Raw genomic sequence first — 15,640 nt, forward strand, 5'->3', positions numbered from 1 at the left:
TCATGCTCAGCCTCCCAGCCCCTGTCTGAGCGCTGAACCATGGCGATCAGACCAATCAAGCGCTCCTATAAGGCAGCGTTGTCATTGGTCAGGGGAGACTGGGAGGGTGTGTGCTTTCTGATTCCTGCTGCCTGGGAGAAGAGAAGAGGTTGCAGCCGGTCGGCCATATCCAGGTAAGTTGCTTTTTTTCGTTCCCCCCACTACCCCTACCATCACCCCCAACCCCCTACCCCTGTTTGGTAGCAGCCGCTACTGACATCTGCACCTATTGAGTTTTATGATCTGTGACTTTTTAGTGCCTCAGCTGTGCGCCTCCACAGTAGCCTGTCCTGCAATCAAGTGTTCTCTTAACTGGACCTTGTGTAGCCTAAGTACAACCACTGCTGTAGAAGGTGTAGAGCTCCTTATAGTGCTGCTATCTATGCCCTTTCAGTGGGTCAGGCATGTGCACCTGCATTAGAGTGATCAATATCAACAGTGGGATGTAGCCTGTGTTTAGTGTAATGTGTCCTTTAGTGTGAATCAGGGGTTGTGCTCCTGCAGTATTATCTGTGCCTGTCGGGACGGAAAAGTCCTCTGCATAGTAAAGACATGTACCCCTGCCCTGTATAGTGCTCTACTGTATAGTTGTCTAGGTCCCTAATGCTGTGCCCCATGACATTGGCCTGCTTCAAGAACTACGGTCTTGTTGGCCCTGAAGGGGCACCCAAAGAGCTACCCTCAAAGTGATGGAAGGCTACTGCCTTCACCAGGAGGTAAACTGCACAAGAGCATTGGTGGCATCATACCATGTGATGACTAAAAGTAGAAGCCAGTTCCTTTGTACCTTGTATCATTGGAGTGAGGCCTACAGGCTCACTCGACTTTTTAAGAATTCCGCTGCTATTTGTGTTTAAGTGTGAGCGTAGTGAAAACGTACTGAGTGAATGTGAGCACACAGGAAATAGACTACAAAGAGAGGGAAGTGTGAAACAGTGGGTGCATAGTAAGTGTGGATGCATTGGCAGAGCGTGTTTAAAGTGACACTCTCGTGCAGTACAACAGACTGTAGTATTGGACAGAATGTGCAGCCTGTGTTTGTGTGCTGCAAGTGGAAATGCTGGTGGTAGCATAGGACATGGGCACAACAATACAAAACAGTGGAGTTTGCCGTGAATGAATGCTGAGTGCAAAAAGGCCTGCACTGGTACATTGCAAGGAGGATCTTGGGTTTCATTTTGGGAAGCCCATACCTGCCGGTGAAAACACGAGGAGTAAAGGAATATCCCCCGAACAGAATTGTATATTGCTGCATTACTGTGAACTGGGTGAACCAAACACTGGCTGAGGGGGAGCTCAGCTCTCCCTGTGCATTTCAAAGGGTTGTTTGATTCAGTGACTGATCACAAGGAAAGGGCCTGGACACATCTCAGGAAGAGGAAGATGAGGCTGATAAGAGAATCATAAAGGGTTGGATTGAGGGCCTGGGATTAACCTTGGATGCACATATCACTGTGGTTGACATCCAGGTGTGAACTCTGGTCACTTCCATGAATCCTGTTGTGGATTAATCAGTTTCTGAGTCATACCTGCTGTGACGGAGGTCTTTCACAGGGAAAGATGTCCAAATCAAAGAAGCAGAACCTCAACATAAAACGTTTGGTGTCTGGAAAAGAAGTATAAGTAGGGTAGTCTGAGACCCAATACTTTGTCATCTGCCGAGCAGCCAGCATGTAGAAGGTAAGCTCTGTCAGACTTCTGTCTGTGGCCAAGACTAGAGGCCCAGGCACATGGGGTCCCTGTTTCACATAAGATATATCGCATGACAAAAATTCATATCTGCTACATTGACTATTACTACGTTGTCAATGTAAGTAGATGTGGAGTTAAGAACAGGAAATATGTATTCTTACATTGATAATGCTGTGGTAGGCGATGTAATGGATAAGATATTTTTGTAGTTTGATATTGTTGAGATGGTGACTGTCAGAACCTTTTTTGGGCCCGCAACCCAAGAAGAGATTATTTGGCCACAACTATGGTTGTTGGTGCCTTTTACCACTGGTGTGCTGTGATCTGTCCTAATATGGGCCAAGTGCACCCCACAACATCAAGGCATCTCAGAGAAGTAGTGTGCAAGCTTGCTCAAGCAATCAAACAGTGAATGTGCATCCCACTGCTTTTCTTTTACGAAAAGTGAAGTTTTTTTATCACACCAAACGTAACATGGTACCTAGAAAATAGGATAGCATCACTGGGTGCGCACTACTGGGTTTTCATGACCAGTCGGTTAGTTCGAAATTTTGACTATACAATTCTTGTATGCGGGTTGAAGTTATCTTTACCAGTCCTAACAAAATCTGTTTAGCCATCTTAAAGGTTTTGTTCCTGAGGCGTTGGCTCTTACCTGATGCGGCACTCACTTGGAATTTCCAAGTCTGGGTGTGCCGCTTTTGTCTGCAGAGGGCTGGCACTCATGTCTGCGGTCATCAGAGCTTGGTCGGTCAGCTTTGTCTCCTTGCAGGGTCTCAGTGAAGGCAGAGACGTTTTAAGGCATGGGCAAAGTGGGCTCTAGCCCAGGGCCCCTGCCTTTCAGGGGGCCCCCTGATTGACGCAGCTCTCTTCTGCAGAGTCTTGGCCTGACGACTTTAAATAATTCTTAAACAGATTGCTTTAGCTACTGTTTCATTTGAATATACTTTTAATGTGAGAGCTGTGTGTGAGTCTATTACAGACATTTTTCAGAGAAATGTTGTGTTTAGGTTTCATGCAACATCCATAAAAAAATTCTTTTAGATCAAACCAGGACCTCACATATGAATGAATGAATGAATGAAAGAGCAGTTATAAAGCACACAGCTACTCAGGGAAGAGTGTCCCGGTGCTGAAAGACTCAATCAGACCTGCTGCTTCCCAAACAGGTGGAAAGACCCGGGGTTAGTTCCAGGAAAGTCAGGTTTTGAGCATTTTCCTAAATGTGGATACATTGGACAACTGTCTGAGTGTCAGAGGTGAGAGGTTCCAGGCACGTACACCCTGCACCTGGAAGGAGTGGCCGCCTGTGTGTACGCAGCAGATCTTAGTAATGGAAGCCAGATATAGTGTAGAAGACCTCAAGGTTCTAGGAGGCACATAATGTGTGACTCTCCTTCTGAGGTACTGCGCACCGGTTCCCTGCAGGGCCTTGAAGTCGAGAGCTAAGGCCTTAAAACAATGAGAAATGGTAGGGAGTCTCAGAGATTATTTGCAGTAATATTAATGAGCCGCTGCTGTGTTACATTATTGAAAACAAACCTCTCTATCCCTGAATAGTATATGTAAAAACATTGAGAATTTGGAGGCGTGCACCTGTACACTGTCATTGACCTGGCCGAAGAGAGTATGAAAGAGCTGAAACTGGATCATAAATTCAAAGCTATTCTAAACAGGGGCACCGCGAAAGACTTTCGGCCGTGGGCCCCCAAAATCATTAAGATGGTCCTAAGTGAAGGAGCTTAAGACAACAGCTCCAACAATCGCAAGTGGGGTGATACTTCCTCTTGTCTGTGGTACTGAATCAAGGTTCTCGGCAAAGGCAGAAACACCACAGGTCCTCTGTCTCCCTCTGTGGTGGTCACTGAACTAGGCACTCTGGTGGATTATCAAGGATAAGAGCAGGTCTTTCATCAGACAGGGAAAGAGGGAGACCCTGGGATTCACCCAGGTTGACTCCAGACACACGTCCTTGTCAATCGGCTTTTTCTCGGCCGCTCTGCTCTTTGACTCGGCAGCTGCACCTCCTGATATATGTGAATTAATGGAAAAACAAAAACTGTGAAACCATATTGGAGGAAACTAAATCATGGAAAACCAATTTTCAAGAAAGACATCTTTAAGGATATTCAAATAAATTGAAAATTTAAGGAAACATTTTAAAGGAAAGATAATTTTAAGGAGATTTCCAAAGGGATGGTTGATGTTAAGGCGTAATTTGTTTTTTTTTAGCATTCAGGGATGGATGGAGTTTAGTGGTGGTGAATGTTTTTAGGAATTTGGTATGGTTGGATGTTAGGGTGGTGAGGGTTTTTTAGGGTTCACAGATGAGTAGAGTTTAGGGGTGGTGAGGGTTTTTAGGGATCAGGGATGGGTGGCGTGTAAGGGGTTTGTGGTTCTTAGGTTTTACGAATGGTGGAGTATAGTGCTGGTGAGTGGTTGAAGGTACTGTGATGGGTAGAGTTTTGGGGTGGTGAAGGGTTTATAGTGTTCGGGAATAGTGGATTTTAGGAGTGGAGAGGAGTTAAGTAGTCATGAACGGGCGGCTTTTAGGGGTGGTGAGGGTTTTCTTTAGGGTTCAGGGATTAATAGAGTTTAGGGGGTGGTGCAGGATTTTAAGAGATCAGAAATGGATGGGGTTCAGACATAGAAAGGCGTGTTTAGGGTTCAGAAATAGGTGGAGTAGTGAGGGGCTTTAAGTTAAGAGATGGGTTGTGTTTAGGAGTAGAAAGGACTTTACAGATTCAGAGATGGGTGGATTTTAGAGGTCAGAGATAGGTGAAGTTTAGGTATAGTGAGGGATCTTTAGAGTTCAGGGATGGGTGGAGTTTAGGATTAGAAAGGACTTTTAGGGCTTAGGGGTCAGTGTAGTTTGGGTGTCAGGGATGGGTATAGTTTATGCATGGGGAGGCATTTTTCTGGGGCAGAGCTGGATGGTGTTTAGGGTTGCTGAGGGATCAGAAAATGTAAAATCCAAATAATCCAAAATAATTGAGACAATGTAAAAGATATAAATCTGAAATGTCACCAGACGTAAATTATTCAAATAAATATCTTCAACAAAAATGTTTCTGAAAGTAAAACCTACAACCAATTTATTTAGACCTAAAAAAATAGTCACCCAGCAGCCAATTTAATGAAAAAAAAAGATACTCTGAATTTGTTTCTATGAAATGGTAAATGCCATTTGTAGGAAAGTGCCTCTTTTGGACATGGTTAGCCCACACTTTTTGCCTGGTAAATTATGTAATTTCGACTGGAAGTGCTGAGGGTCTGTGCTAACAATGTCCCCTGGGCCGGTAGCTCTTTCCCTAAACTGTACGTTTTGTTTCCCAATTGGCATTACTTCAGTACCCCTTGTAAGACCCTAGTAAATGGTACCCCTGATACCTAGGGCATTGGCACCGAAGAGAGACCCCAAGGGCAGCAGCACGAATTGTGCCACCCTAGGGTCCCCTCACCAAGGCCATGCACACTGCGTGCCTTGGTTCAGACAAAACCGAAGAGTCGACATGGCATACAGTGGAGAAGTGTGGCTCAATGGTTAGAGCGGCAGACCCTGATGCAGAGGTATGGCCCGGGACCAGGGTTCAATTCCCGCCTCGGCGGGTCTTGGGCTCAATTTCCTCGGACCTGTTAATTCTCGCCTCGGTGCCTATTCTAATCATGGGTGCAACTCTGGGCAATAGCTTGCTTAATCTTCACAATGGCCCCAACAGCGCTTGGATGCATGGCTTCATCTTGGGGGTGCCCAGGAGTGGACATTTCACAGAGAAAAGCCAGGAAGGGTTCCACTGCGGTATGATTTACAGCGCCAGGAGACCCTAATTGGGTAGCAGTGCGCTTTACAAATACAACCACATTTACATACATCGCTATGTGCCATGCCCACAGACACTGCATGGGTAGTGTGCAATATATCTCCTGTGAGGGCATATCTGCATGAGCAGGTATGCCCCTGCAATATTCTTGTCTATTATTGGCTATTGTAAGTGAACAGGGAAGCCATAAGGTGTACATGGGTTGGACACTTGTCATTAAGCTCCATGATGGCTTCACTGTACGATGGGATGTTTGGTACCAAACATCTTGTCTTAATAAGCCTGCACTGATTCCAGTGTCACATGTATTAATAATGCACACAGAGGACCCCGTAGTGGGGGTCCCCTGAAACCTACCAACCCTTGGTGTGATCACCGACTGGTCTAAGCCAGCCTGTCACAACTAGAGTTCTGACCTCATGGGGACTTTGAAACGCGACCCCAGACTCTCCTGATAGAAGCAGCAGCCCCCCCCCTCCTGTACTCAGCAGTGGCCCAGCAGCTCCAGAATTTCTGCTACAAGGTACCAGCCCCTGATCGCGAGGTGACTCATTGCGTGCCATTGTCCAGATGCACATCCACACTGCATCCAGCCCACCCAGCCAGGGTATGTTTAATCCAGCTGTGATCCATGACCCCAGAGCCCCTTTGCTTTGCTTTTACAGGTGACCCCTTGCTTCCTAGTGCTAGTTACAAAGTCCCTTTGCTCTTTGATCCCAGTGAAATCCGGGGAGCTCCCGAGAACTCGGCCATGGAACTTTGGACCTTGTCCCCCAAACCTTCCAATTCTAAAAGGTAAAACCTCAAAAGTAACTACATTGTATTGTATAGATTGCCTTTTCCTCCCACAGGACATGTATTTTGTGCACGCTTGTAGATATTTCATTTGCTGTGGTTTTCACATATTGCAAAAGTATTTACTTTGTATCTGCAGTTCTTGGTCTAATATTCATATAAAAAGCAATCCTACTTTTCTAATCCGGTCTCGACTTCAGTCATTGAATGTGTGTATCATTTATTCCCTTGGTGTGTACAACAAATGCCTAGTATTAATCTCTGATAAGCCTACTGCTCACCCACACTACCGCAACATAGAGCATTAGTATTATCTGCTTTGGCCTCTGTAAACCAATAAAGGTCTCCCCGACCTCTCTGCGCAGACTACCCAATTATGGAGCATTATATAGAGAGGGGGTTTTCCTCACCATTCATATTGAAAATTTACATTAAATCATTTAGATGAAATGGTTTCTCAGTAATGAAATTCCTTTAAATCGTTATTCTATGAAATCTCATATAACCGGGCCTCCTCAAGTAGCTAGCTCCTGCAGAACAAAGCACTCTCTTCTCTCCTCTCAGTAGGCAGCCAGTCTCCAGGTTTTAGGCAGACTCACAACTTCTCCTGAAAATTCTTCAGGCTTCAGTTGCACTCATCGCACCTACAGGGTACTGGCTATTGTCTCTACCAGCTCTGGATGATAGCAGCTCTTTGAGTACTCTGCGGAGTGCCCCCAAATGTGGTCAGTGAAGCAGCTTCAAACTGAAACCAAAGGGTAAGGTTTGGGTCCCAGTTTGATTCATGATTTCCAGACACAAGAGGTGTGTCCACTCTTTGACATGCTATTCCACTCTACCAAATGCCACTCTACACCACGCCCCTCTACACACTCCACTCTATGCCACTCACTCTATAACATGGCACTCCACTGTAGGATGTCACTCTACTCTATGCCACTCCACTCTATGCCCCTCCGCTCTAAGACACTGTATGACACACCACTTTATGACACACCAAATCACTCAACTCCACGCCACTGTACACCACTCCACTCTACTGTACGAAAGGCCAGTCTACACCACTGCACTGTGCACCACTTCTGACACTCTATAAGACTTTACAACACTCTATGCTCCTTCACTCCATGACATTGTACTCCACTCTAGTACACTCTATGCCACTGTATCACACTGTACACGGCTCTACAACACTGTACATACTGCAGCCCATCCTATGACATTCCATTCCTCTCCACAAGATGCTACTCCACTGTACGCCACTCAATGCCTTTCCACTCTAAGAAACTCTACAACATGCCACTCCACTCCACTGTACAACATGCCACTCCACTGTATTACACGACACTCCAATCTACCACACTCCACTCCACTGTACAACATGCTACTCCACCGTATGACATGCCACTAAACCACACGCCTCTCCATTCCACTCCATAACATGCAACTCCACTATACAGCATGCCACTCTACTCTACGACACTCCACTCAACACCCCCTCCACATTTCTACTCAACTGTATGACATTCTATGACACTCCACTCAGACACTCCACGACACTCAACTTCACTCTATGAGACTCCACTTCACTCTATGACACTCCACACCACTCCACTCTGGGATACTCCAATCCACTCTAGGCCATTCCATTCTTCGCCCCTCCACTCTAAGACACTGACCGCTACGCAGCTTTATAAGACACCACTCCACTCTATTTTTTAACACGCCACTCCACTGTACACCCCTCCACTCTACAGCACTCTACTCCACTCTATGCCCCTCCATTATACGGCACTCTACTCTACTCCTCAACACTCCACTCCATTTAACTATATGATACACCACACCACTCTATGACACACCAATCCCCTCTACAACACTGCACTCAATGCTGCAGTACTCCACACAACTCCACTGTACAACACGCCACTCCACTCTACCACGCATCACCACACTGTACGACACACCACTCCACTTTATACCACTTCACTCCATGCTCTCTACTCCACTCCACTCCATTCCACTTTACTCTATGTCACGGCACTCTACACCTGACACTCTACAACACTTCAATGTATGCCACTCCATCTACTCTATGACACTCCAGTCCAGGGCATGCCACTTGACTCTATGACATGCCTCTCCACCGTAGGACATGCCACCCCACTCTACAAAATGTCACGCCACTCCAATATACAATGCACCACTGCACTCTATGTCACGCCACTTCACTTCATGATATGCCACACCACTTTACACCCCTCCACTCTAAGACACTCTACGACATGCCACTCTATGACATACCACTCCACTCTACTCTAGGGCACCCCAATCCACTCTACGCCATTCCACTCTACTGTATGACATGCCACCCCACTTTACGCCGGTCCACACTATGCTGCTTCACTATACGCCTCCCCACTCCATGACACTCTATGCCTCGACAATCTACGTCACAACACTTTATGACATAACACTGTACTCCATAATACTGTATGCCACGACATTTTATGCCACTCCACTCTACGCCACGCCACTCTATGCCACTCCTCTCTACTACACTATACAACACTTTACAACACTTTAAGTCTGCCCACTCTAGGACATTTTACTGCACTCTATGGCACTCCACTCTACAACACTCTATGCCACTCCACGACGCTATACTTCACTCTATGGCACTCTGCGACCCTCTAATCCAATTTACGAAACTCAACGCAACTTCCTCTATGACACTCCAAAGCACTTTACTGCACTGTACCCAATGACACACTACTCCACTCTACTCCACTATTCCACTCTATGTTACTCCACTCTACGCCACTATATGCCAATCCCCTCCATGACACTCTGTGCCACTCTACTCTAACTGACTCTAAGACAGTTATACAATAGTTATAGTTATAATTACAGTTCATTTACTGTGGCACACTGTGTACAGAGGTGAGCGAGTTACATTGATTTTTGGGAGGGGTGGTATATTATTCACCATTTTTCAATTCCTAGCTGTTCCGTTCTTTTCTCTTTCGCTCTCTAACCGTCTCTCTGCTTTCTCTTCCGATGCCCTTCCTCTTTCACACTATCTCGTGCTCAGCATTCTGTACTTTCTCTCCCTTCTCTTCCCTTAACTTCACCTCGCCTCTGCCCATCCTCTACTTCTCTCAATGCACGTCTTTCACTTGATGCTTTCTCTTCTTTTCACCGTTATCATCCACCCCTTTCTCCTTGTCTTCTCACTTTTATCTTCATTTTACTTTCCCTCACACTCACCCCTTTCTTTGTATTCTATTGACTCTACCTTATAATAAGTTTAATCCTCACGTTACTGTGTCTTCTTAGCCCCTCTCACCCCTCATTCCTTTCAGCCTTCTCTCTCCACTTTCACGTATTCTTTTCTTTGACATGTCTCTTTTCTTCTCTTTCGACTTTCTTTCCCTCTCTTTCGCCTTTTCCCTTTTGTCAATTTCCTCATTATCTTCTTATCATCATTTCCCGTTCTGTCTTCGTTTCCCTTCCTTTTATCCCTATATCATTATCCTGCACTTTTCTCCACTTTCACATTTCTCTATCACATTCTACTGAATTTAACCTCTTCTTTCCTTTTTGACATCTGTCTTTTCACACTTCCTCGTTCTTTTCCATTCTCTTTTCCTTTAGTCTCTTTATTATTTGCAAATGTATTTATCTCTCTCTTTCTCTGTCTCTCCCTCTACATTTCTAACTTCGCTGTACTTTCTGACATTCTCTTGCAGCACCTTTCCTCCTAGTCTCATTTTGTGACCTTTTCAGCCTCTCTTCCCTGTTTCATCTCTCTCTTCTTCCCCTATCTATTCCTTCTGTTCTCGGCGTATTTCTTTGTTTCCACCCCTCTTTCTTGTCTTCTGCGCTACATGTCGTGCTCTCCGGTTACCCCCCACCGTGTCTTACTTCTCTTCCCTTATACTTTTCTATTTTCTCTACCCTTCCCATTTTCTCCTCTCTCATTTTTCATGGTTTCACATCTTCCCTTCCTGTCATTTATCATTTTGGTCCACTTTCTTTCTTTTTTCTGTTTCTACCTTTTTTCATTATCATTATCCATTTCTCTTTATGTTCAGTCTTTTCTGTGCCTCACCTGTCTCCCTCTTTTGCTGTATGAAATAAATCTCCCCAATCTACTTGGTCGCCCTAGCTCTAAATTCACTTCTTTACGCCCTGCCATACTTCCCTCTTACTTCCATTCCCCTACTCATTGCCTCTCTTTGCCCAGTCCCAATCTGTCCACCATTCCACCCCACCCCACCCCCTCTCTCCTTCATTTCTTGCCTCTCTCTACCCATATCCTCCATCCTTCCCTTCCCTTCCAGTCCACCTTACCTCCTCCTCCTCTCCCTCTCTCTCTCTCTCCTACATCTTCTTTGCTGCCTTTCTCTACCCAGTCTTCATTCCTTAAGTCCTTGGGTTTCTTTCCCTTCTATCACCCAATACCTAACCCCCTCTCGCATCGCATGATATCCCCCCTCAGGCCCCTCCCCCACGACATTTAATGAGGGGTCCCTGGCATTTTAGCTTGTGACGGCCACCTCAGAGATCACAAGCATTTGCAATGCAATAGGTCTCGCATTATAAAAGTGTGAGCAGTTGGCATTGCTAATAATAATGCAACACTAGCTATTGGCATTGTAAATGATAATGGCATTTATTTAGGTGTTTTGTTTTATAAAATAGATAAAAAAGGCATTGTCATGAATAATGCCAATAGCTTAAACTTTTTCCAAATGCGAGACCTATTGCATTGCAAATGCTTGTTTCTTTTTAAATATGCCCTTGCTGCTCTCATCTGGAATCAAGGTTTGCTGATTCTAATGTCCAGCAACAGATTGCTGCTCTGCTGCTGCCATGGAGCCTATGAGCTGCTAGCAAAAGCAGCAAGTTAAGTTGAAATAACATGTTTCTCTTTTTATGTATGCATTTATATGTTTGTGAGTGATTGAAAATTAATGGGATTGAGTGAGAGTGCGCATGAGTGTGTTGCAAGAGTCAATCAGAGTAAAAGTGAGTGAGAATCTAAGTTTGGGTGTATAACAATAAGTCAGTGAGTATGAGGAAGTAAGTGGAGTGCATTAGGAGTGAGTGATTGGAGATTGTGAGAGGCAGTGAAAGGGAGTGCGGGGTGTAGCTATCTATGCTGCAGCAGCTGCAGTTGCACCAGGGCACTCAGTGAGTGAGAAAGGGTGAGTGTGTTTAATTGTTTCTAAGTGAAAAAGAGAACAGACGAGTATGAGTACATTTGTATGTGTGCAACAATAAGTGGAAGTGAGTAAATGAGAACGAGTAAGCGAGATAATGTGAGTTACAGTGAGTGAGGGGGAGAGAGTAAATGTCAGTGAGGCAAATTTTGAAAAAATGGGGTGAGCGCCGGGCAGGTATTACGCCTCACAACTTTAAAAAATCACCAGCCACCACTGATGCTGGGACCGACTGTTGACTGAAGGGACGCTGCAGGGGTGGACACATAGGTCAGAAGCAGTCATATTGACTTCAGTGCAATACGCTGATCAACGACGGAGCGGATATTTTGACAGTAGTCACAGGGACACTCTCCTATCTAGTGGCTCCCTAAAATCAGTCTTTTAAGTGTGCGTTGACTGACTTTTGATTTTTATAAAGATCTCCCGTGACCTTTTGAGGAATGGCCGCCGGAGTTATTAAAATATTTTTCTTTCCTATGTTTTCTGCTACTCCTAACAATACATTTACCCACCGCAGTTCAATTAGGAGGAGTCTAGGACTGTTTCTTTCTTAACTATGAATATATAGGGTCCCTTGGATCTGATGTTTAAAGACTTAAACCAGTTTATAAACGCTCATGACGTAGCATAACTGGGTGCGAGTCTCCTGGCCACATGACTGACAATCATCATTGTTCTCTTTGAGGGAGACTATTGTAGTATGCTTCAAACCCTTTAAAACAATCACTTGGTGAGGGCATGCATGCTCGAACAGCACTTACCGAATCCAAGCTGCTCTTGCTCAACTCTGGCGCTTCAGATACGGTTGGGCAAACACTAACTGCGGCGAATACCGAAGTTTACCTCCCTGTCACTACGGCCAGCGAACGCATGGTATCTGCAAAACAGGCTGCATTTCCGTCTAACAGTCAGTGAAGCCGCAGAAATAAACCACGGTGAAGGAGGGGTCTGCTGGGGGAGGAGACTTGAGTAGATAGGGCCGCGACTAATTGGTATTATATGGAGGATCGTAGATCCCTTGCAGGATTCGGAGATGTGCTCTATTGGCCAGCTCCAACGGCTCTTCTGTGGCTACGCCCCCTCAAGCAGCGAGACCCTCAGCTCTGCCTGCGTGGGCAGACAGAAGCAGCAGACCCCCGAGCAAACTATTTGTTTATCTTGACATCATCAATGATCATGGTCAAACGACAAATAGAATGAGGTCTGTCGGCTTAAACTGCCGCCTTTGATGCAGGAAACCAGGGTTTGAGCCTCGAGATCGCGTCCACATCCTGTCATTTTGGGCAAATCACTTAATCTCCCCGTGGCTCAATATGTAATGTAAATACGATGCTCATGTACAGCGCTCCAATACCTTCGGGTCGAGTTCGCGCTATATAAAAGATGCCCCCAAAAAAATAAACCTCGTGGGAAATTAAATAAGCATAAGGTCTCGCATTTCCGTGATTTTGACCTTTTTGGCGTTGTAAATGACAATGCCTTTTATTTACGTGTTTAAAAAACCTGCAATTATAAAAGGCATTGTCATTTACAATACCAATAGGTCAAAGTTTCGAAAATGCGAGACCTATTGCATTGCAAATGCTTGATATGTGTATCAGTGGCAAAGAAAGCAGGCACCCGTGTTAATGTGAAAGCTGGTGTTCATGTTTGTAATCCTTAAGCAGGCGCCATGCTGTAAACACAATGCGCGGTGCCCATGGACAGAACAGAGATGGGCTTCGAGTCACAGGCGCCATTAGTGAATTTGTGTTAATTTCTGCAGCTGCGCATAACAAAATAATTAAGCGGATGCCGTTTTCTAACTGAAGGTGCCTCGCGCACATCCTAAATGCCTTGAAGGGTAAGTCATGTCTGCAGCAGGACAAAAATAATTGAAGAAAATAATGGTCACGGACTAAATAAACATTCCGTGTAACCACACAAGTAACAAGTCCAGTCTGTTTTTAGAAGATAAGTGAAGCACAGAAAACAGGGGTGTTCCTGACTTGGGGAGAGTTGCACAACGGCCGTGAAAGTGAAAGTGATCGCGAGATCGCGATCAAACATCAAAGCGGCCGAGCGGCCGCGAAAGTGAAAGACTACGAGTGCTTTCAGGCTGCCAAATGGTGCGCGCGCCCGGGGCACATGCACAGTAGTTGGCGGCCTGAAAGCACTCGTTTGCACTTCCAAAAGTGCTTACTATAAGTCTCGCCAGAGCAGCGCTAAAGCGCTGTCTCAGGCGAGACCTAAAAAATGGCCTTGGCCTGGAAGGAGGTCTTTGCAGAGAGGCCCTTGCAACGCAGGGGCAGGGTGGAGCCACTCTTTGCTCCTCTCACCTCTCTTTAAAGCACTTCAGTGCTCTGTAAGTGCGCACAGAGCGTCTCTAAGCTCTGATCTCCTTGAATGACAGAAGTCCCAAAGACCCGTCCATGCCCCAGCTCGTGTCAGGCAACATTGCTACGCATTGGTGTCACGCAGGTATCTCCTGAGCTAAGGAAGCTGAACCAAGCGCTTTATATTTCAAGTCCCATCTGACAACAGTTTGAGCCAGTAGTGCTTCTCGGCGCTGCTCGCTCTGGCAAATCCTGAATACAGGACAGTGAGTGTAGACGCTTCATATTTTAAGTCCCGGATGGTATCAGGCCGCAGTGCTACTTGGCGCTACTCACTCTGGCAGCGCCTGAATTAGAGGCGCTGCAAGCCTTTCATATTTCACACCCCGGCTAAACTCAGGCAGCTTTGCTACCAGCTTCTTATTCTGAGAGCTCCTGCACTGAACGTGTTTTATATTTCAAGTTACATCTGGAGGCAGGCCGCAGTGCTACTCTGTGTTCCTCCCTCTGATAGCGCCCAAAGGCAGGACGGTGCATCAAGCGCCTTGTTTTTCCTGTGGATAGTGAAGTGCTGCTCCAGCAACTGACCGCTCAGGAGTAATCAAGCCAACCCTCCACGACTGTACGGGAAGCAGACAGTGAGTATGAAGTCAATCACTCAGTGCCCTGGGGGAGCCAGTGACTTCCTGAGTGACGGATTGCTAACATTTGCAAAGCACACTGTATGGTGCAGCAGACGTGGAGCGGGATTACATGGTTCGTAGTTGTGCAATTCGGCACTGACATTTTCATGTCCCATTGTGAGAAAGTGCCCTCTTTCTTGCTTGGTATGCCCCCGCTTTTTGCTGAATAGCTCATGTACTTTACTGAGTGTGCCCTGGGCTCCTGCCAATCAGGTACCCAGGGCCTGTGTTCCATCCCTAAAACTGCATTGAAGCCTAAACCCAATTGGCATCTCTGGCCACATGTCAGCCCCTGGTAAATGGTACCATAGGTACCCAGGGCACTGTGACCAGAGAAGGCCCCTAAGGATTGCAGCACTTATTGTGCCACCCTTAGAGGCCCTGTACCCTGACACCCACACACTGCCTTTGCAGGCTGAGTGTCTGTGTGCACAACAAAACAAAGAGACGACATGGCACACATCCCTGTGTGCCATGCCCACAAACCATACATACATCAGTCACCCCTCTAGCTGGGTGCCCTATGCCAGGTGCAGTGCTGCCATTAAGAGTATATGGTGCTGGGAGGTTGTCATTATGAACTCCACAGCACCATAATGGCTGCACTGAAGACTGGGAAGTTTGGTATCCAACTTATCAGCACATTAAACCCACACTGGTGCCAGTGTGGGATTTAATGTAAAATGCACCACAGAGGGCATCTTAGAGATGCCCCCTGAACAACGACCAACTACCAGTTACCTGACTGAGTGGTTGCGCAGGCTACCACCACCAGACATGTTTCTGGACCCCTGGGTCGAGAGCCTACTGCTCTCGGGGGCCTTAAACAATGCACATCCTGGGACGAGGTGCCAAGCCTCCTCCCCCAGGATGGGCAGGGTTCACGAAAGAGAAGCTTCAAAGGCATAACGCCTTTGTGAGCCTCTTCAGACCACTTGCTGTACTTAGCAACTGGTCCCCACTGGTTCTACCCCCCACTTTGGGCGGGAGACCCGGCGGGAAAAACAAAGTGAGGAAGAGAGGTGTGCCCACCTCTGCCAACTCCACCCCTAAGTTGGGGGAGG

This window comes from Triturus cristatus, chromosome 3_2 (assembly GCF_964204655.1).
Source record: "Triturus cristatus chromosome 3_2, aTriCri1.1, whole genome shotgun sequence".
NCBI lineage: Eukaryota > Metazoa > Chordata > Amphibia > Caudata > Salamandridae > Triturus > Triturus cristatus.